The 22332-nt window shown below is 39.1% G+C and overlaps 1 long non-coding RNA gene across 3 annotated transcripts in view; it reads right to left on the bottom strand.

Annotated features, from left to right (window-relative positions):
* LOC103459477 (uncharacterized) overlaps window positions 1-22332 on the bottom strand; it is a 190910-nt gene that overhangs the window by 80530 nt on the left and 88048 nt on the right. For all 3 annotated transcript variants that reach the window (XR_014086034.1, XR_014086036.1, XR_014086035.1), the window contains one exon: window positions 16725-16839. This is a non-coding gene — a long non-coding RNA (uncharacterized LOC103459477). The remainder of the gene's footprint in view (window positions 1-16724; window positions 16840-22332) is intronic.

Raw genomic sequence — 22332 nt, 5'->3', positions numbered from 1 at the left:
CTAGGAGGAATTTGGCGCCATTATTGTTTCAACTCGGGCCGTAATTCATGTGTCGAACAGCTCGCGTCGAGTCTTCCCATTTCCGTGAGTTGTCAGCAGGTTTTCAGCTGAGGTCTGGCTTTGCAGCAGACAGAATTCAGTAATGAAACCGCAGTCGCATGTATTTTTCATTCGGATGTCAGAGGAAGCTTAAAGTGGGATTTTGAGTTTAAGTGATGAGTGCTGGGATGGAACAGGACATCAGATAGAATAGGAATTGATAGAGTACAAGGAAGTAATTCAAATTTTAAAAATTTTCTAAACGAGGGGAACAATGGCACAGCGCAACTCTGCAATTTGGAGACAAAGTGGTAAAGCCGGTTGTCTCTCATCATTTTATTTTATTTTATTCCTCAAAGTTAGTGACAGAATGAAAGAGTCGGCCAAGAGAGCGCTGTAACATAAATCGGCGACATTCAAAAAGCATTTCTTCTGGAAAAATTGTTTAAAAATCTAATTTTTGTCCACAGTCAGACAACCAGCTTGATATCATTAAATCAGTCCAAGAAGAAGTCAATAATGGGAAATTTTCTTAGACGTCTGATCACTGGAAAATTCTGAAAATTAGAGTACTACCTAGCAACTCTTTACTAACCATTACATAGTTGTACTTATTATAAAACAGTCATATTTATTGAGAATAAGTGAGTGAAACTGATATTAAAGCAAAACATTTTAAATTATGTTTAAGAGTATACCTTTAAGATATCATATTTCATTAAAAATATTTTACCTAAAATAATACATTTATGTGCAATGACTAAATAGATTGGTACAAAATGGTTTGTAGTTTGAAGTGGAAGTATGTTAGAATGAAATAGCAGGCGTTAATTTTGCACTATTTGACGGAGCCATATGGTGATATAACTAGTGGGATAAAAGCAAAACTCTGCTTCTCCTTTATATCACCTTCAAGCAAATTCCCAGCAAAGAACTGGCGCTAGTGTTGCATCAACTTTTCAGTAGTAGATCCAGCACTTTCATTGGTTGAAACTGAAACATTTCCTAAACGAGGTCTGACTGTCAGGTGCCACTTTACACGGGTTTGATGGAAAACCACATGGGCAGGAACCAATTTACACAATTACCAAAAACCTCTTGCGTTCATCTCGTAGGTGTAATTGGTTCTACTGGTCAACTCTGAGCTTTGAACCATTTCCATTAGGAGAACATTTTAATTTTTGCAAGAACAGATGAGAAGGAATCGCTTCATTTTTTTTTTTTTTGCTGACAATATTTTTGGTTTATCAAAATAAATCGGCTGCGAACAGGATGAGGTGGGATATGGTGGCCAGCGACTGCCGTAATTAACTGAAACATTTTAATTCCACATTTCAGGCAAATCTATACGTTACCCCCATTTCAAGTAGATAATGGGGTACAGAGATATAAATTGATAATTCATTAAATCTTGACAAGGGTAACTAGGATATCAAGAAAATGGAATTGCACTGGCTCAGATCCACTGATTTCCATCATTATTCACATTATTATATTATAACCAACCACAAAAAGCTTTTCTTTTTTTTTGTTTTAATTTAATGGTTACAATATGAAGCATCTGGTGAAGATGGTGACAAGAGCCCCTCAGATTGCCGTTGAGATGTGATTCAGCATATTTGTGTCTTTTTGTGCTTTCTTGTAGAAATCCTCACACTTCAACGCTCTTATGCATTCACTCACAATTTGCACGAGCCAATATAATACCACTCACGAAGTACTTATAGCAGAATCCCTTATTATTCCATTTATGCATCTTTATGTGGTGGAGATCCCACAGAGTGATTTAAATGGGATCAGACAGTTACACAAACAACAATTAAAAGCTTGGTTAAGTTTGTTCTTCCTGATTACCAGTGAAGTTGCATCCTGCATACAAAGCAGCTCCGCCACAACAAATGTCTGTTGATGTGCATTTGTGATGATCAAGGCCTCATTCAAAAAAAAAAGAAAAAAAAAAAAAAAAACAGCTCATTCCCTCCCACAACACAATAACGCACTCGTCTAATGTCTTCATGAATAAAGCCAGTCACTTTCCAAAGACAAATGATAAGAGGCGTCAGTCTCAAAGAGCCGTGCAATTTTATTTTTTTTGTTGCCGTTTGTTGCTCGGCTCTTACAATGCACAGTCGAATGAGGAGGGAAAAAAAATCCACATCTTGCAAAAATAGAAAAACATCATCTGCACGGGAAACGATTCCTCCACAAGTCACTGCTATCCTTCATGGTTCTGGGCACAACGGGGGAAATGTGGTTGTCTTACAAGGTGGCTGTGATGAAGACAAATGGAAACCCACAAGACCAAAAGGTAGAAAAGTACAGCTGATGTAATAAGAGAAGTCACAAGTGGTTCATCCTTCCTATTGAAATCTCTGGAAAAATTGGAAATGCAATAAAAAGCAGCCAAAAAAATAATAATTAAAAATCCGAAACTGCTGCCAAGAACTTTTCTTTTCACTTCTGAGGACAAAAATAGTCGACATTAAACTGTCTCAATATAATTTGAGGTTTTGGGAAAACGACAGGAGTGAGGAAAACACACCAAAAGACAAATACGTTTACATACAACATTTTTCTACTTGGGTACTGAATCCACATTGTCTTCTTTACAATTCAAAATTACAAAGTACTTTAAATTATCTGGGAATGCAACTCTACTCTGCTCCAACTCCAAAAAGATCTGTTACCAGTTTTATAGTGGTAAATATTTTATTACCATCTCTAATATCCTTAGAATGCTTTGAGCGTTTGCTCTTTAGTCAGTCATTCACATAGGCAGATAGAATAAAATAGTTGCTAAACTTTTCAAACTAGCAGCAAAAGCTGTACAGTTTTTTTTTCTAACATTATGCAACTGTGTGTCAACATCAGCAATTATTCCTATGTTGATTTGTCCTGGATCTCCTTCCCACTTGCTCATTATAAGCAAGAAAGGATAAAAATGTCAGCTTAATGTCCAAAATATGAATATGCTTTGGCAGGAAGATCCTGCTGTAATCTCATCGGGGAACAGAAGAATGGCAGCCATGCCACTCAACATGCTTCTATAAATCTGGAGAATTAAAAAAAAAAAAAAAAAAAGAAAAAAAAACTGCCCATTTTATTTTTCACTTTTTTTATTTGAGTACACCTACACCATATTGCCCACAGATTTGTGTAACAAAGAATTTTCTTTGGTTAATGCTGTTGACTCGTGTGCACGGCTCATGCATCTTAAGTCAAAACACAATGCTTTGGAGGCACATTACAAAAAATAGAAAAAAAGTTCAGAATTCCAATAAATGCTTCATTTTTGCTTTGCAGTCTTTCACCATTATTGCCTCGAATGTGCATTGTTCTGCTGTTATGTGGAAATACTGCTGACATATCACTGGAAGGCTTGGACTACCATATTAAACAAACAATGCTATTCAATTTCTTGAAATGGCACAGTGATCACTTTGTGCGTGGTCAGAATTGAATTTTTATGTAATGCGATATCTGAACTGACTAAATCTCAGAGAAAGGAGAGCGGAGGGAAGGGGAATGCTCATAAATCATTCCTTGACATTGCTGCTTCATTACCCCAAACTCACTCTCTTGCAGCCTCTTTCTGTCTCTCATCAAAACTCCATAATCCCTGTCAAAGCTGTTTGGATTGTAGGTTAAAAGTTATTCACAAATAGAAGAAAGAGAATGAGCGAGGATGGAGAGAAGTATAATCTCCTATGCATGCAGCTCTGTTCCAAGAACTCTTATGATAATTACCTCTCGCTAGCTTTCTCTGGTACCCGTACCTTTTTATAGGTGCTGGGAGGTTGAAAATGGAGCTACCATTGTGATTATAAAGCCCCAAGTGCACAGAATCATCCTCTGCTCAGAGCACAGGAGAGAAAGAGATAATCATTGGATTTTAGAGGCTGCCATCAGGCCCCCCTTTTACCACAAATGTCGGCTTGATGGATTCAAGTCAAGGTCAAATTTGAAAGCACTGATTAAAAGCTGAGCGGTGTTACAGATCAAATGTTGGGGGAGCAAATGCAAACCACAGAGTGTGGCAGGAGAAACTACAGCAGCGGTTCCATGGCTTTGCTGCAGCGACCCAGTGCCATGCACGACTTTATTCGATGAGAAACACAAGATTTCGACCATGTTTAAAGATGACAGGAATCTGAGGTCTGGTAAAGCAGGCGGTAGTGTATAATTATTGAAAACACTGCAGTGTTGCAAATAAATTTCAGTGAGTGGCATCCATATTCAATGAGGGGCTTGACTGCCTGCCAACTTACCCACAGAAGTATGTCGAGTTTAACATTTCGACTCATGGAATAGTTTGAAAAACACAACTGCTCAATTGAACTCGTCTGATTTTCAGAAGTCGAAGTGACTCAACATATCTGGACATACTTTTCATATGGTTTAAAACATGAAGAAATTGAGCACCGTTTGTGAAACATCAAACCCCATCATGTGTGGAAAGAAGATTCCCAGTTTTTTGTTTTTTTTGTGGAATGTAACTCCAAATTATTTGTGGCATTTTTGCTTCTTTGGGAATGTTTTACTTGATTTGAAAGAAAATGCAGCTTGTGAAACTGAAACACCCTGCCGCAAAGGTACTCGACACATTTTCGGCTTGCGTTTAACAAAGCGGCCAATCCAGCAGCATCATTCCAGTTCCTTTCTTGCAGAGATAAGGAAGATCACAGTTGTTTCAGGAAGACTGAAACAACTTTGACATTTGTTTCTGCGGTAGGTATAGTTTGTGTTTGACCTATTAAAATAGGTCCTTATAGAGGTCTCAAATATTTGCACATTTTAGTTATTTAGGAAATTTGGCGGTCCTTCACACCTATGAATACTGGAGGTCCCTTCTCCATTGTCAAGTCCCTCCTGCCAGTTAATGTCTAATAAATATATCTCATAAATTTCTTCAGATTTATTAGATATACAATACAATAAAAAAACATACACAATTCAGGCAATATCCTAAATGGTGGAATTTAGCAAAGCTACAACAGAATTAAACTAAATAGATAACCATTCTTATGACAAATTGTTCAGTTTAGTTTTATTGTCTTTATAAGCTCAAGAAATTAGTTAATAAACACAACGGCAGACAAGACAGACATAACTTGGATCATTGGCCACTTTGTCTATTTGGTAACTGATCAAAGTCATCATTGGAAGCTGAGAAATCTGCTCATTATTGTAGCTCTTATGTTCCATTTGTCATTGTTCAGAAAGCAGTTCTTGATCTACTAGAATAGATTTACTTGACAAGGACTTTGTACATTAATAACATTGCTGCAAATGCTCCAGAGTTAGTAAGATGACTTTTTTTCATCTGTAGTCCCTGGACAGGCAAAACAGCAAGAAAAAAGCAGACTAGCTTTCAAGCAATATAATCAGACACTGAATAATATAACACCAAAGCTGAAAATGCTAAAAGTACCAGCAGTTACTTAAAATATTAAACGACAAAAAAACAGTTATTACCAGTACATACAAAATCACTCAGTTATATCAAGACACTTATAAGTTAAAAATGTGAGTGAAGCCTAGCTGTGGAACAGTGCTCAGCAGCTTCAATAATTTCAGTATTCAGTGCACACTGAGTCACAGTTTAACATTTAAAGCGCTGCCCCTAATTAGGTAATGTGCATTTCTTTCATGTAGAACTTAGCCGTCTACTAATAACCTACGCTAAGAGCCGAGCTGCTGTGAGGGGATTTAACTTAAAGGAGGTCACTGCTGCCGTGGAAGCAGTGCAACACAAAGTGCCCCACATTACCAACCCCAGGGTTTTGTCAATAGTGATGAAACATCTCAGCACAACAGCGTGAGCTTTTCAGGTCACGGGGAAAGTGGCGAGGGGGGAAAACAGACACTGCCACCCATCTTGCTAACTCCCAGTCAGGTCTGCAAGTCTTCCCGTGCAGTGACAGGAAGAAAGTGGCGAGCGTCGCAGCTCTAGGTAAAAAAAAAAAGTCGGCATCAAACCCGAGCGACCAAGCAGCGCGTAATTTGCACGTGTATGGTTTTAGGGCTCATTAGCTTCAAATCTGATGAACAATTACCGTACTGAACGTGGGCAAAGAAACAAACTCAGGCTCTGATGGCATTTCAAATCAGTGTGCTTACCCAGCACTGCTGTAAGTGATTCATCTCCTGAGGATGAAAGCAAACAAATGCTGCCTGGAGAGATGTCTGATCGTAGACGTCCATGGAGTTGAATTTACCCTTGGCTGCATCCCTCCCCCCCTCCCCACCTTCACTCTCCGTCTCGCTGTCAGTGTGTGTCCATCTGCCCAGCGTGTAAGCACACATTGCAAATGTCACTCATGACTGTCAAAGCAATGCCACAGCAATCACCTCCACCATACCCAGACTATAACGTCTCAGTCTGATGAAATACTAGCAGGTAGTATACTGTCAATGTGTCCGGTTTTTTTTTTTTTTTTTTTTAACCGCTTCAATATATGTCCTGGCAGAAGACGTACAACAACATGGCCATGACCCATTTAGATAGGTGTCAACTCCTTTCGCACCAACACCGCGGCCTTGGCAATCAAAGACGTACATAAAGCCTTCAGCTGTGTAGCAGCTGATCTGATGTGATACGTGGGAGGAAAGCGTTGTTGTTGTGCAATGTTTGGTAAATATTTCCAAACTTGCCCCAACACATTACACCTTTAATTTAAAAAAAATAAATCATTTTGAAAATGTAGTTAATTTTGGGTTTATTTTAATTGTTCCTCTTGGGGGTTGAATGATTGTTGAATCAGGTCTCGTCTCATTTGTCAAGAGTTTGGCTAAGGAATCAAACTCAACAGTAATATGTGAACATATCCATTAAAATGTCTGCTATATAAAACATGTCATTTTCATTAATCACAATTACCGACAACTAAAACTGGAGGTTCCCAACTCAGTATCGCTTAGCCTTCTACTGGTGCTAGGATTTATTTCCTACAAACTCACTGCTATGTGAAATTTTTCTATTACTGGAAGCAATGTTTTCCTGATATTAAACTCACAAACCTCACTTGAAAATATTTATACCAAGAAGGAACTCTTTGCTCCAAAATCAATACCTTCAAATTTGGCTGAGCCTTCCAGCTGTGCACATGGACCGATCGTCGAATGACTCTTAGTTACGCTGATGTAATGTTCCCCTTCCCAACAGCTTTCCACCTACTCGAGATTCAATTTTACTCTGTGTGTATGCATGCGTTCACAGCTGACTGTATCCCAATTCATTACCCGCTTTACTCTTCTATCTATGGGGTTATTAGAAAAAAGTGGTTCTGTTTTTTTCTTTTTTTTTAAATTCTGTACCTTGGATATAAACCGTTTGTATTCATGGCATGGTTGAGCAATGCAAATTAATAAAGTACTTCCCACAAAAGAAAAGAGAAGGATGATTTTAATTTGGAAAGTGTCAACTGTTTTTGAGAAGCATATCAAAATACTGTGGCGGGTTGAAAATTAAGAGAGCCGTCGCCTCTCTAGGAAAGCGTAGGTCCCTTTTAGTCTAGAGGTAGCTGTCTCATTACTTCCTAAGATCCGAGCTCTGGCGGATGTCAAACATGTCAATGAAAACACAATTCTCTCTGGTGATCCTTCAAATCTATTACCATTTCTATTAGCAATTCAATTTAATATTGCTCTAATAAGGATATTTTATGCCCTTATATAATATTCATTCTACACATTTAGGAGAGGCCCAGGGCTCAAATCTGCTCTGTTGATTCTTAAAGCAGGCTTCATACTTCAGAATTTTAATTCGCATTTTCAGAGAACTGCTTTAATCCTAAAACGCCCCCATGGTATACTGACATCAATTAAAATGACAGAAAGTTTTGCACAGAGGGCTGTGCTCTCAGTGATGTGGCTTACGCCATTAAGCACATAATGTTTGAACTGATATAATGAGAGAGGGGCAGAATTGGACAAATTGGTACTTCTTCAGATGCAGAACTGAGGCTACGGATCCCGTGAGATGTAAATATGACATGATAGAGCCAGTCTGCAAATTGGGAAAGACAAAAGAACATGCTATCCAAGTCGTGCAGATGTTTTGCTCCTCTTGAGACAGATTGATTTCAAGAAAACTTTCCTAAGCTTGTTCATGTAGTCAGGGCAGTAAGTTACATGCTAAAAACTACAAGAACTACAAATAGCCTCTGCATTGATCCACACTAATCTTTTAAATTCTCCAAAACATTGGGTCAAATCAACGCAGAACCGGTTTAATAAACCCTATATCTGGTAACGCAGGTACTTCATAATTTGCACCCTACTAATGAAATGTAATCAAATTAGAAATGTGCTGTCTAAATAATTCAGTTCAACATTGTTTTACCGTTAAAAATTGTTTTTCTAAGCAACTCAAACTGAAAAATCCCAAAGAAACTGAAGAGTTTGTTTCTTCATGTTTCTTTTGAAAAGACAAAAATCAGGTCAAACATTCATGACTTCCGTTATGTTCACCATTATGCAGAGGTGTCAAAAAGTCTTTTATCAAAATATTGATTTTGTTCACACAAGCCAACCATTTGCTGCTTTATGAGAAGAACCAAACAGTAAATAAGACACCGTCCACCTGGTGAGTAGGTAAAGATATTATTCAACAGTAAAAGTAGAAAACCTTGACAAATTTCAATAGCTTCAGAAGGAAGTATCAGTGGGCCCGGCATTGCATTGTGTTCCACACAAGGCTTTACCTGACTGTGTTTCAGATCTCAGATGACAGCGTTAATGCTGGACTGTCTTTTTTCCACTTTACTCCTTCTGGTTTAAATGTGGAACAAACAACTTTGTTATGGTGAGTCAGAAGCATTTTATAAAAGTTGGCTTTCATGCTCCAGATGGGTTGAATTTAAACCCAAAGCAAAGCAACGTGGGATTTCCCCTGGCACGCAAAGAAACCCAAATCTTTCAACACATGCCATGTAGACAGTTTCAAACTTCTCAAATTTCTCTATAACCACAAATCTTTATGCATTTTGATACAATTTTGTGTGATTGGAGAAGTAGAAATTGATTGGGGAAATGAATACATAGCTTTACCTTCTTTATAAATAAAATTTTGAATGTGATCCAGCTCAGAAATTTGACTAGGCCAAGACTCTGTAGAAGGGAAGTGGTCCTTTGGACTTTCTTCATTGAACCAACTACCATATTTCCCACACTACAGGGCACATAGGATTTTAAGCCGCACTGTTAATGAATGGTGTGTTTTCAATCTTTTTTCATATATAAAGCACGCCGGACTATAAGGCACATCAAGCGAAACAAAATAGTCAGATAAGTCAGTCAGTTAAAGCGCAGTACATATTACTCTGCTACGCTCCTGACAATGTTAACAGTAGGGCTGAAACGATTCCTCGAGTGATTTGAGTACCTCGATTATTAAAATTGCTCGAGGAAAATTGACCTGCCTCGAAGCTTCGTTAATTTATGTTTTATCATGTAGCGCACCGTGTGTCAGCCGGAACATTATTTGCGTTGCGCGGAGCTCTGACTTCCGCCTCTGAGTTGTTGACGGAAGCTACGTTTTAGCGGGATAACGTCCAATCTTCAAGTTTGCCTGCGGGGATTTTACTGATTGGTGATAATTCCGGGTTTTCATCGATTTTGTGGGACCAATAAACATCCTTAAAATGACTGGCGCGATGCCGGGAGTTCGGCAGCCTTTCTGCTCCGGAGCTGCTGGTTGAACGGCGGGAAGAAGCTGAGGAGGATTTATACAGGTGAGCGGAGGGACTGAACACGGCGGGCGGCTGAGGGTTGATGCTTACAGGGTAAGTGCAGCTTTACGGACGAACAGCACAATAAATTTATATCATCCTGGTCTGAACAAACGGGAGGCGGAACATGGCTGGTAGATGAGTTTCTGAACGAAGGAGCCGTAAATATCCCGTATTGCTCCCCTGGTCTACAAAAAAGTAACTGGTAGGGAAGCTCAAATGTGGAAAAAATAGACTGATGTTGATATCCGATAGTAACACTGGTGTTATGGAAGATTTACCAATATTTTATTTTATAATTGTTTTTATCCGATTACTCGATTAATCGTAAGAAAAATATATAGATTACTCAATTACTAAAATAATCGTTTACAACAGCCCTAGTTAACAGTAATGTAATGTAGCTAAAAAAGGTTTATTGAGTTTTACCACACAAAAATTGCTTCCAGGTCAGCAAGTACAACCAGAATTGATCCATACTAACCCACTAGAGGGTGCTGTTTTACTCCAGAACATAAAAAAGGCACTCCGGATTACCGGATGACTACCAGGAAAAAAAATATTGTCCAATCACCTTTTTTTTTATTCCACAATCTGTGTAAGGTAATTGGAATACTGAAAACATTTTTTGGGGAAAAAAAGTTTTTATTTTTGAAATATTTTGTGTCCACTACAGTGGACATCGGAACCCCATACATTTGAAATTGAATCTTGATGGCAACCAGTTTTTTCCCAAAGAAAATTTCCAAACATCAACTTAAGAGTGAATTTCACATTTACAAAACTGAGCACTGTTGCCTAGCAAGAAGGTTCTGGGTTCGATTCCTGGCCCCGGTCTTTCTGCATGGAGTTTGCATGTTCTCCCTGTGTATGGTGGGTTTTCTCCAGGTTCTCCAGTTTCCTCCCACAGTCCAAAAACATGACTGTCAGGTTAATTGGCCTCTCCAAATTCTCCCTAGGTGTGAGTGTGCATGGTTGTTTGCCTCTGTGTTGCCCTGCAACAGATTGGCAACCTGTCCAGGATGAACCCCGCCTCTTGCCTGGTACGTTAGCTGGAGGTAGGCACCAGCAACCCTTCCAACCCCACTAAGGGACAATGGTGTACAGAAAATGGATGGATGGGTGGATAGATGGGTGGAGGGATGAATGAATGGATGGATGGATGGATTGATGGGTCGATGGATACAGAAAAAACAGAACAATTACAAATGTCCACTACAAAGGACGATTTTTCAACTTTTAAATACTACGATAAAATACAGTCAAAATAATTCATAGAATGTTTTAATATGTTGCTAAGAGACTTATTTAGAATATGCCAACAAAATTGTAAATCAAAATGTGCACAATAAAAAGTTTTATGCACTTACTTTGTCTCTCCCCATAAAATGTGCTTCTACTGATGAACGTCATTTTTATGAATGAGAAAAAGGAAGGTACAAAAGCCCCACCCCTTCACATGTGGCATCATTGAAAAGCCCTAGATGTCCTCTGTAGATACCAAAAGGAATTAATTCAGTAGAATGCAGGGGGTGGGAGATATTCTAGTTTAGAAATGTCCTCTACAGAGGACAAAAATGAACTACTGGTAGTGACGAGGCGTACTGTTGTTTATTTTGGTAAAATTAAAGACTTTTAAGTGCGCCTCATAGTCTGGAAAATATGGTAACTTCTAAACATAGACATAACAAATGGGAGCTTTAGTAGTAGCTCCCATTACACAGTCACTCCTACTACACACTCTTCTACCAGAGCTAGATATCATATCAGCTCATCCAGAGTTAATGAAGGTTCTCCTTGCCTACGTAGTTTTAGTGGTCAGGCCTGTTGTTGGCACCGTATCCTTTAGCATCTACCTGGGGCACTGTTCACCTGACTTTTCATATCAAGAGATATTCTGTTATTCTTTCTGGTGGATACATGTTGCTACTTAACTCCAATATTGAATGCATCAGTAAAATGTGCAGACTGTGAAGACCCAGACATGGAGGAGGAGGAAAAACAGATCAATAGAGGAAATTAGCACCTCATATGTGCAGATATGGAAGAAGAGAATAGAAGGTGAAGCAGAGCAGATGACGCTGTGTATCATGTCGGATTCAGTTAGCCGCCACTGCCCTGTTCCAGTGCAGAGCAATTTGCTTGTTTCCCTCCCGGCTCCCACTGCGGTGGCAACGCCGTCACCTCCTCTATGCTCAGAATAAAGAGGCCTCTAGCTGGGGGGATATCACCTCTCAGTTTGGCCCGTCTACCCTCAGATCCCTCATCTCCTGTGCCGTAACCTCTGAAAAGCCCACGCCGTGCTGCCATTACTGCAGCGCCAAGGCTTTAAGCAGGGAAAAGATGGATCTGGAACTTCTCTCTGGCCAAAGCTCCACATATCCCTCCTCTGTATTCAGTGCCATCATTTACCTCGCTGCCTGCCCAGCCGTCCTGTCTCGTCTTTCTCCTTCACTGCCTCCCCACCTCTTTTGTTTTTGTTAGCCACTACAGTACCACGGCTGTAAGAAGATATAAATATCTCGAGGCGTGAGCCACATCCAATAAAGGAAACTGATGTGAAAGGCTGTGACAGGCGATCGCAGTGTTTGAGGAGTGTGAAGGCGATTTATTCGCTCAGTTAAGGTTGGTAAGGCCTTAAAGCAGTCCACCGGACGGGGAAGACAAATGGAAATGGATTCTAGTGAGGCATTGCATTAGAGGCGAAGGCTCAATATTTGCTGTAAAATTAAACAGTTGTCCCTTGACCAGTCCTGTTTCACAGCTCGGCATGATAGATGACTAGCACTGCTCAGAATGAAACATTTTTGGGGTACATGCTCAATGACGGTCACTGGTAAATTAATTCAAAGCCATGTCTAAATGGCTTGTGACGCTCGCTCAAGCCAGTCGCCTGTTAGTACCGCCGGATGGACCCCTCCCTTATACGTCGCCCATAATTTCACAAAGCCCAAATGGGGCGAGCAGCCATGGCGTGCTTTTGATGGGGCTTCCACGCAGGACCCAGCAGGTGGCTCGAAAGAAACCTGAGAGGGAGTCGTCACTCCTCCTTCATATCACACCTTCAAAACTGTCCCGTCGTATCTCCGGGCCCCTCGCAAAACAGCTGTTCGCTTTGCTTTCACGGTGCGGAACATCAAAGAACAGATTTAAAGGCAGTGGCGCCGTTTTCAGGAATCTTAAAAAAAAACTTGCATGATTCAGCGTTTCATGCCGGTTTTGTGCCTCTTCCCGTGTTTGTGAGTCACCGCAAAGTAGCTGCCGCAAGCCGGGGGATTCCGACACGTTCCCCTCCGAGGACTGGAAGCACCTGCGTTCACACATTTGTTTGAGGATGGACACTCGGGCTTGTGAATGAGTGCCTGGCATCAGTGTTTCAATTACACATATCTCAACCCGTTTTGGCTCCTTTCCCTATCGCATGACAAGTGACGTCTTTCCCGCACACTCCTGGAATTTAAAATATGCAAAAGTACACCATTTGAGGGGATAATTGCCAAAGTCCCTTAGCAACTCGAACAGGGAGTGAATTAATAGAACCATAAGATAACATGTTAATATAGGCTTTTGGCTCAATTAGGTACCATTTAATAATATGCTAATCTCTTCATTTGTCATGTTAGCCAGTCCTTGATTATAAATCTTTTCTTAAGCATTTTCTCCAGACCTGTAGCTCAGGTTTTTAGTCTTTGGTAGCAAACAGGATTCTCACTATAGGCATCTGTTCCTCACATTACAAATTAACCAATTCCTCTATGAGAAAAGGCCACAAAGGTGGCATTTACAATGCTTTGCTAAGGTATTCACACCCCTTTGTTCACATTTAGCAATTTTACAATCAAACTTTAGTTTGTTTTGGGGAGATTTAACACGATGTGGTCTATAACTTTGACCAAATGAATGTAGAAGAAATGATTTTAAATATGGATCAACTTTCACACATTTGTATGTTTTATGCAGACTCTTTGAGGGAATAATGTCAGAAGGCCAGTATGTTGTGTTTGTGTGTGTGTTTTTTTATATAAAATTGGTCAATTTACCACCTAAAAATTAATTTTTCATGATTAGAGAAATGATTCATCCAGCATCTTTCTTCTCATGAAAGAGATCATTTTACACTCTATTGCCGGTTTATGTTTACCTTTGTACTAAAATATAAAACAGCTCACAAATTATGGTTCTCTAATTTCCCAATAATAAAAAAAGTATGTCTAACATTCCCAAAGCCTGATAGGCTATTTTCCTACTCTAAATTTTATTTTGTTGGAGTTCATTAGGCACATGGCTGTGGAGCCTTGGAAAAATTTAAAGCAAGGTTGGGGTATGAAACAATATCTCAAGCTTTAGACATGGCACAGAGCACTATTCAATTCAGCATCTGAAAATGGAGGGAGTATGGAATAATTGCAGACCCTGCTAAGATGTTTCTCTGCATCAACAATAAGAGAAGCTCTCAGTAGCTCAAGAAAAACAATCCATATCTCAGGTGGGAGAATATGTATTATTGATGCAGCCAACAAATCTGTCATAAATGGAACAGTGGCAAGGAGAAGGAAATTATTAAAAGAAAACTAAAACTTTGAAATTAAACTTTTGCCAAAATAAATGTAAGAGGTTCTTAAAAACACAGAGATGAAGGTGCAACAGTCAGATAACTATGCAGAACTTTATTTTATTGTAAAACAAAACAATATAACTTATTTGAAGCTCATGATTATGATGGGATAAAATGTAAAAACTAAGAGCGCCCTAAACTACTAAATCCTTCTGAAGTTGTGACCTCCTTCAAGTTTGAGGAAATTGCTTTAAATGAGAGTCGAAATGCAGACGTGCTGAGCTGCCTGGAAGCTCCAGACAAAAACGCTAATGAAGGAAGTCAGGAGGAAAATGTGAGCGCTGTAGTGTTAATTGACCTGACAGACGCCTTCAGTGTGTCCCGCTGGAGAGGACTGGTGGCACAGCACTTTGATCAGACAAGGTGTTGTTTGTTATTTTAATGTCTGACAGTACACTTCTCCCTCCGCTCTGTCACATGCCCTCACATTCTCTAAATAATGCTGCTTTGTCTCTGTCCTTTCATCGCTCTACTCCCCCAATCCCAGTGGACCTGTCCCCGAAAAGCCTGCTTCATCAACTCGAGACGGATGATGCGGGCGGAGGAGTGGACGCCAATGCGCCGACTGTCCCTCTAAAGAGACGAGAAGCAGTTATTTTCCCCACACAGATTCCTATATGCTTAAAAATGACAAAAGAGGGCTTATGCATACGTTTCCAGATCAGGCGGGCAACCTTGGAAACAAACATCTGTCCACTGCATCTTTCACAAGAAACCGTGCACTTAACACAGCATCACAGAGGACAAGACGCACTTCATCTCGTTGCATCTACGGCCGCTGGGGGCGGGGGGAGGGCAATGAGCGAGTGGTAATTAGGCTTGATTTAATGCAGTAATGTATCCAACACAGCTGTTGTGTTAAACAAGCAAGAGCATACGAGTGCCATCTATTTTACCTCCAGTGAGAATATCTTATTTGCCATTTACTGGTTTATTAGCCGAAATCTCTGACCTGCTGCGTATTTTACTCTAATTGATTAGAAAAGATTTATACGTGAAGTTGGAGCAACTATCACAGGCGCAGGAGAGCATGTTAAATGACTTTGTAGGTCAGCAAGAACTTGCATGGAAGTGGACTTCCCTGCAGACAAGTTTAAGAGCAGCTGATGTATCCAACGAGACACTAAAAGGGTCTGAACATCATACAGACCACCAGGGAGGATAAGAGTAAATAAAACACTTGTCATATTTTATTTAATTTGTTAGAATGCGCTTTTATTGTCTGGCTTAAGTGCTTAGTTTAATAACAATAATAAAGAATACTCGTGTGGGAATTCCATAAACTATTCTTTTGTAAATGTCATTCTTACCTAGATGGTTTAGGTACCAAGAAGAAATTCAAAGTGATGTAAATGGACACTTACACATAAAGAAAACACGAAAACAAACATGAAACACGTCAACTAGAATCATATCTATGTGCGTCTCGAGCCATCAGGAAGTCAAAACTCATTTATGTCACTTTAATTTGAGTTGCCATGTTTCAGAATATACGCACCATGTCAAAGATGGCGTTAGAAGCTAAATAGTTGCTACACAGATGCAAGCCACATGCAGTAAATACGACAGGCTGCTAAGAATTATATATATATATATATATTTTTTTTTGTCCCCTCAAAGTCACAACGCTTGGTACCTCGCTCAGCCTTGCAAATCAATTCATCAACAAAATTTAATTTTCATACGACTCCCTTCAGTCGGTCAGGTTCCCCTCAAAGCACAAACGGTTGCAGTCTCACCAGCAAAACAGGTGCATAAATCATGGCAGTGACCTTTCTGCACAGGAACAAGCAGGGGACACGCAGCAACTGTGCTTGTACCGAGCATATCTTTGTGTTTGTGCTAATGCATACTTTACAGGAGTTAACAAGACCCAAGGCTACAATTGAAGGTGTTAAGAATAGTTGTGAAAACGCATTGTGAAATGTGAGCTTTTGAAAATAATTTACCGTCTCAGACCCACCCAAAGCCTTAGCCAAAGCAAAAATGGAAAATTGTTGTAGCCAGATAAAATTATACATTTTACATCTCTGGTTGCAGCAGATGGCAGTTCTATTCTCTTCCGTGTTTGATATGCAGTAACATGTTAAAATCAGATTAGCACTCATTTTTTTAATCTCAAAAGTTTCTTAAAACTTGTGTAAGTGTTGGTAGAAAGGTAAGTCAATTGGCTCAGACACTGGAAAAACAAAGACAATGCTGCAGCTGAACATTGTTCAATAAGACGTATTTGATTTAATTTATAACACGAATGATGTTATAAATTATAAATCAGCAGAGATTTTGTAAAGACAGCACACACAAAGAAATCCTGATAAAGCAGGGTTATATTTTATTACCTGGTCACCGTCTCCTTGAAGTGCTGGTCCATGAATCGCTCATCACCATGGCATTAATAGTGTTGCGTCCCCAAGTCTTTGATTTTTTTCCTCCTCTTCCAGTTGTTCAATCATCCTAGGGCAAAAACAAATGAATTTGTTTTTGATAAAACAGGAATAGCTTGCACCAATAACTCAAATCTTTCACACTTTTCTTGGGCAGAACTCTTTTAGGGACTGTAAGACTACTCCATCACTTTCTGTGTTGGGAACAAGTGGTCACATATCGATTCAATATCTCTACGTTAGAAAATCTGTAGAGTAAAACTTCATAAAACAATCTATTCTTTGTCACGCAGATATGATCAGACTCCAGATATTAAACATAATATAAACTGTTAAAAGTTTTTAAAAGCAAAGATGAAGGTTAAATTGCATTTGGGTAATTATGTTTTTTTTTAAACGTTCACCATTAAGGCATGAATGGGACATTCCTTCGTTCTAGCCACAAATGCAAGTTCAGTTATTCAGATTTGCTTTCAAACAGGAAAAAACTGGGTTTAATTTTAACACAACTAATAAGGTGCCGGCTAGAGTGTATATAAAGTCTTTGGACACACTTAATAAGGCCTGTGGAAAAGTGAAACCACTCTACCACTGCAGAAACTTTAAGAATTATACGAGGCCAACCTTCAAACGATGGCACATTCCTTCCTGTCTGCAATTTAGATGACTGCAGTTCAAACCCTTTAAAAATTGTTCTTGAGTTACTGGGTAGAAGTGAATAAGAATAAATCGAAGCTACTTGTTTCTTAGAGAAAGGCTTCACAGCTTGGCTCTGAACCAGTGACCGCCTTCATGCGAGGCAAAAGTACTAACCACTACCCAACTTCAGTAGCCCCTAAAAATCCCTTCATAGTAGGAATTTAATTTTTGACATGCAGCACAGAATTTATGAGAACCCGACCAGATTGCTGGCCGTCTCTCTTGAGAGCACACTGTCACCTGCAGTGACAACACACACTCCGGCAGTCTGCCTCTCCATCCATCTTGTGCTTCACTTGGAAGCGCTCATGGTGGCGTGTCCGTGGCACTAGACTTTCACTTTACACTTCTTATTAGTGTTACAGTGACCTGACTGCTTACCAAGTGCAAATAAGAATCTGACGGGTATACGCTTTCCAAATTTCACTTTTTCGTCCCCTTATGCAGCTGCACAAGCCTGAATAAAACGAAACATATTTCCAGGACATTGCCCTTAATCTTAATTAAATGCCATCCTGTCAGTCTATTACCATTTTATTGAGTAAAATTACGAAAAAACAAAAAAGTCTTTTTTTTAAGCCTGGTTCATTGAGTTGAACTTGAGTTGAAAGTTTACAACTCAAAACATGAAAGCTTAGCAAACTTTCATGTGCTAAAGTTTGCTTTTGTCAAATGCAAAGTAGGTAAAGAGGATGATGAGGGTTGGATATCTTTTTGAAATGTAACATTGCACACTCATTTTGGGTAAAAACCAATTGTTAATTAACTTTTTTAGCATCACAGCTACTCTAAAACATAAAAATGCAGTTTATTCTATAAAGTATAATTCATGGTTAGATCATAATTTGAATAAGTTATATTTTAACTTACTGGATAAAAAAAATCACATGGGTAGAAAGTTGATGAGGTTAGAGTCTCAAGTCAGGAGGTCGAGAGGAAAATCAAAAATTTGATCAATGGATGTGTTGAAAAGAGACAAACAAAGAGACAGTGGACTATGTTTGGTGAACTACCAGTCTGCTGTGCTGCACATGAGTGGGGCACCAAAGCTGGGTCTGGCCAAGGGGCCCAGATCCTCCTGAATATGACCCTGGATACCGTGGTCATTAAAACCGGTGCTGGTTATATTGTCAGTGTTTTGTGTCATTTGGACTTGATAATTTCTCAGCGGACAAACACCAGCAGATGGCACGGCTACTTAAATCACAGCAGCTTGGATTCTGCAAGTCTCAATTCTTTCTTAGTTTCCAAATGAAAATGTGTCTTTCAACTGACAAGTTAAATGTATTTATATAGCACATTCAGCAACAAGTGCTTTACACGATACAAATAGAATGAAACAACAAGAAAAAAGTTATTTATTGTGGCATAATAAAGAAAAGTACTGAAAAGTTGTAGCCCAGATCAGAATGAATTAGTATCCACATATTAATCAAAGGCAACAATAAACGAGTGGGTTTTTATCCTTAAAACAGTCAGTGTTTGAGCAGTTGTGCAGTTTCCTGAAAGTTTGTTTCAGATTAGTGGAGTATTAAAACTAAATGCCGCTTCTCCATGACTGGTTCTGATTCTGGGGATGAAGAGTAGACTTTTACTAGACGTTCCAAATGGTCTGCAAGTTTGATATGATATGGATAGACTGTCTAGTGCTCAATCTGGGACTTGACTCATTATTATTCCCAAATGGGATAAGTGTCATAACTGATCTATGTTTGTTACGACTGGCATAGATAACCAGCCAGGTTAGCTCTTGTGGCTCACATTTAGTCAACACAAGTGGCCCTCATAAAACCAAAAAAAAAAAAAAACAACAGTATTTTGACCTCTTTATTAGCTATCAGCAGCGGCTAGCAGCCCAAGGGAAGTCCAAATGGGGCCACATTCACATGTTTGGAAAAAAGAAATAGAACAGCTGTAAACTCATGTGCTGGTTACCTCTCCCTGTGGTGACTCAGACCGTAGTTTGCAAATACTTGAATGGGCTCTGCACCACAACACTCAAGGAAGCAGTGATGTTTGTTGTTGGGCCTTTTTTTTATTTAAATAAAACCTTTAACTTACCGTTGTCACACTTGGGTGCAGAATACTGGACAGCCAACATGTTTGGAAATTATGTTTTGTAGTTTACTCGTTTTGTGTCATTGACAGCAGTTTTAGTTCTGATTGCGTAGGCAACAAAAATGGTTAAAACAATATGTGTGGGCCAATATTACCACTGGTTTTGTGTAATGGTCTAACTTCAAGAAGCTGAATATCCAAGATTTTACTCTGTAAGAAATATATAACCTAGTTTGAAAAAAAAAAATGTTCCCATGCTTTTGGAGTAAGTTGTTGTCCATGCATTAATGGCTATACCAAAATGACAGTGAAGTTTTTCAGCAAGTATTTTATCAAATCCAATTATTCAGGAATTGCTCACGATGTGAGCAGTTAAATTGTGTGGAGTTTTGAGGACATATTGTTCACAGCACGAACTTCCTCGGTTTCCTGAGTGCACTGTCTATAGTCATGATTGCATAAAAACATGTCAATTAAGCTTAATCATAAAGCCGCTTTGCCAGCCCTCAACTCTTTTTCACAGAGATGCAAATTCACTTCTCTTGTTATCATTTCCCCAATCCCTTCATTAAATCCTTTTGAGAAATCAAGGGCTGGAGACAATACAGTCCAATCAAAGTGACAGGTTGACGCAAGAGAGGAGCCACAGAGCAAGCACAGGCAGGCAGCACAATGATGGAAATAGCCAATTCTTGCCTGCTGATTATGTAAATACCACTAGATCAAATCCTAATACAACATTAATCATGTCCGTATGGTTTGACGGTGCGTTATTTCAATTTCCTTGTGAGGGGCTCATTTGAGGAGCAAAGCTAATCAATTGTGCCTCATTATCGTGCCACAGATCTATGTCGGTGACACTGTACGTTGGGCAAATATTGACAAAAGATTGGTGCTTTAACAATTAGGGGCTTGTGGAGCACATCAGCAGTCTGGAATACCACTGTGCTTATTGACTTCATGTGGAAAGGTTTCATCAAGCAAGAGCCAATTATGGATGGCTCTTGCAACAATGAAAGAGTATTTAAGGCCTCAAGTTTGACAGTTGAAGCCAAATGAAAATATGTGTGTTGATATTGGACAAAACAGGACTTGTCAGAAAAGAAAGTGACATGGTACTGGAGCTTCCACCGGTTTAGAACAGGGGTCTTCAAATCCAGGTATGGAGACCTGATGTCCTGGGAGAGCTATAGAGTTAACTAAATGTAATATGATGATCAAAACTATTATTAGTTCACTGATGAGCTGTGTACATTTCTTGATCTACTCAATTCTTTGTTTAGATTAGTCTCTTTGCTGCACAGATATTTAAGGAGCTATTTCTGTGACAAGCAATTTATTTCTTCTTTTTCTTTACCTCTAAGATGATTGGACTTTGTATACTTCAATCTGACTATATGTTTGGATTTAGCTGAAGTAAACTGGATGTTTCCAAACTGAGTTGTGAAGAAATCGTGATATGTGAATTGGACTCCTTTCTCTAAAAAAGTGCCATAAAAGACAATTGTTTGTGACTTGGTGCAACTTCAGTGAACAGATGTCAAAATGTGTTTGAAACAATTCCAACTCCATTTAATTGGATATGAATAATAGCTATTCTCTATTCACATTATTGTACAGTATATATACAACAGCTATGATTAGGTCAGGGAACAGCGTGCGGCACCAATATTAATGAAACTTTCAACCCTTGCTTTTGGTTGGTTTTAATTATAAATTGTTGTGCTGCGTGTTTTAATGACTCTGGTTTATTAAAAAGTGCAGATTAATTGTGTATATCCAAACAGCCATGCTGCGCTGAAATAACCCTGGGAATTCAAACAATGGAGAATCAATGGAGCAACATATGGGTTGTAGATCATCAATATTGTAACTTAGCGGCTTGTGCGTTCATGCCAAGGCAAAGGCCTGTATGTGTTCCGATTCAGTATGTGTGTCTCACGCTATTAGAAGTATGCATGTGAGGCAAATTCATCACGTCTTTGATCAAATCGTATTTTCTCTTATGCATAAATGATACTCAGAACCTAGACTCTGTACAAATATGGTATTGAAACATAACTTCAAAGAGAGCTCAGAGCATAGACGGTTACTGGGGGAGTTGAAAATAAGCATTTTCAGTATACTGTTTCAGCAGGAGACAGATGGGCTTGTTTTCAGACATGTCTACCCAGTTCCACTGGTCCTCTACCTTTTAGGAGTAGACAGCAGTCCCATGTTTAAATTAGCAGGCTATCCACTTTGGCTTCTATGAAAATTACATGAGAAGCCAAGGTGTTGAAATATATGGCAAGCTGAATTAGCATTTAATCGGACAACCCACTCATCTAATTAGTGATGGGACTTGATAACATTTATTTTAGCAATTGAAGGGTCGGTAATAAATCAAAATTAATTGCATTTTAATCAAGCTGTGTACTGGCAAAATAAGCATTTTCAATTCAAAAACAGTTGTTGCTGCTAAATTATTGAATAAATGGAGACATGAACTCAAAAATATTTTTGGTTCTTAATCTGTTTGCGTTATTTAACCATCAGATCAGTGCAGTGTTATACACTGCACTGATCAGGATCAGGACCACATTCATACAGCTTCTTTAGCAAAATACTACTTTAGAAATGTGGACTTTGAAAACATGTCTCTGCTTGCTTCAATATGCTTTGCATTCAGATGCTTCACTTGAATAGCTGTGGTGATAGTCCAACTCCTTTTTGCACACAATCTTCAGATACAAGCAAAAATTAACCCTAGGTCTCCAAGAAAAGTAGCCCCGTCATCCATTACCGTTCGTAGATTTTGCTTTTG

This window comes from Poecilia reticulata, chromosome 23 (genome assembly GCF_904066995.2).
Source record: "Poecilia reticulata chromosome 23, P_reticulata-male-v2, whole genome shotgun sequence".
In the NCBI taxonomy this organism is placed as follows: domain Eukaryota; kingdom Metazoa; phylum Chordata; class Actinopteri; order Cyprinodontiformes; family Poeciliidae; genus Poecilia; species Poecilia reticulata.
The sequence above is the reverse complement of the archived record's forward strand: the minus strand, read 5'-3'. Positions and strand labels throughout refer to the sequence as shown.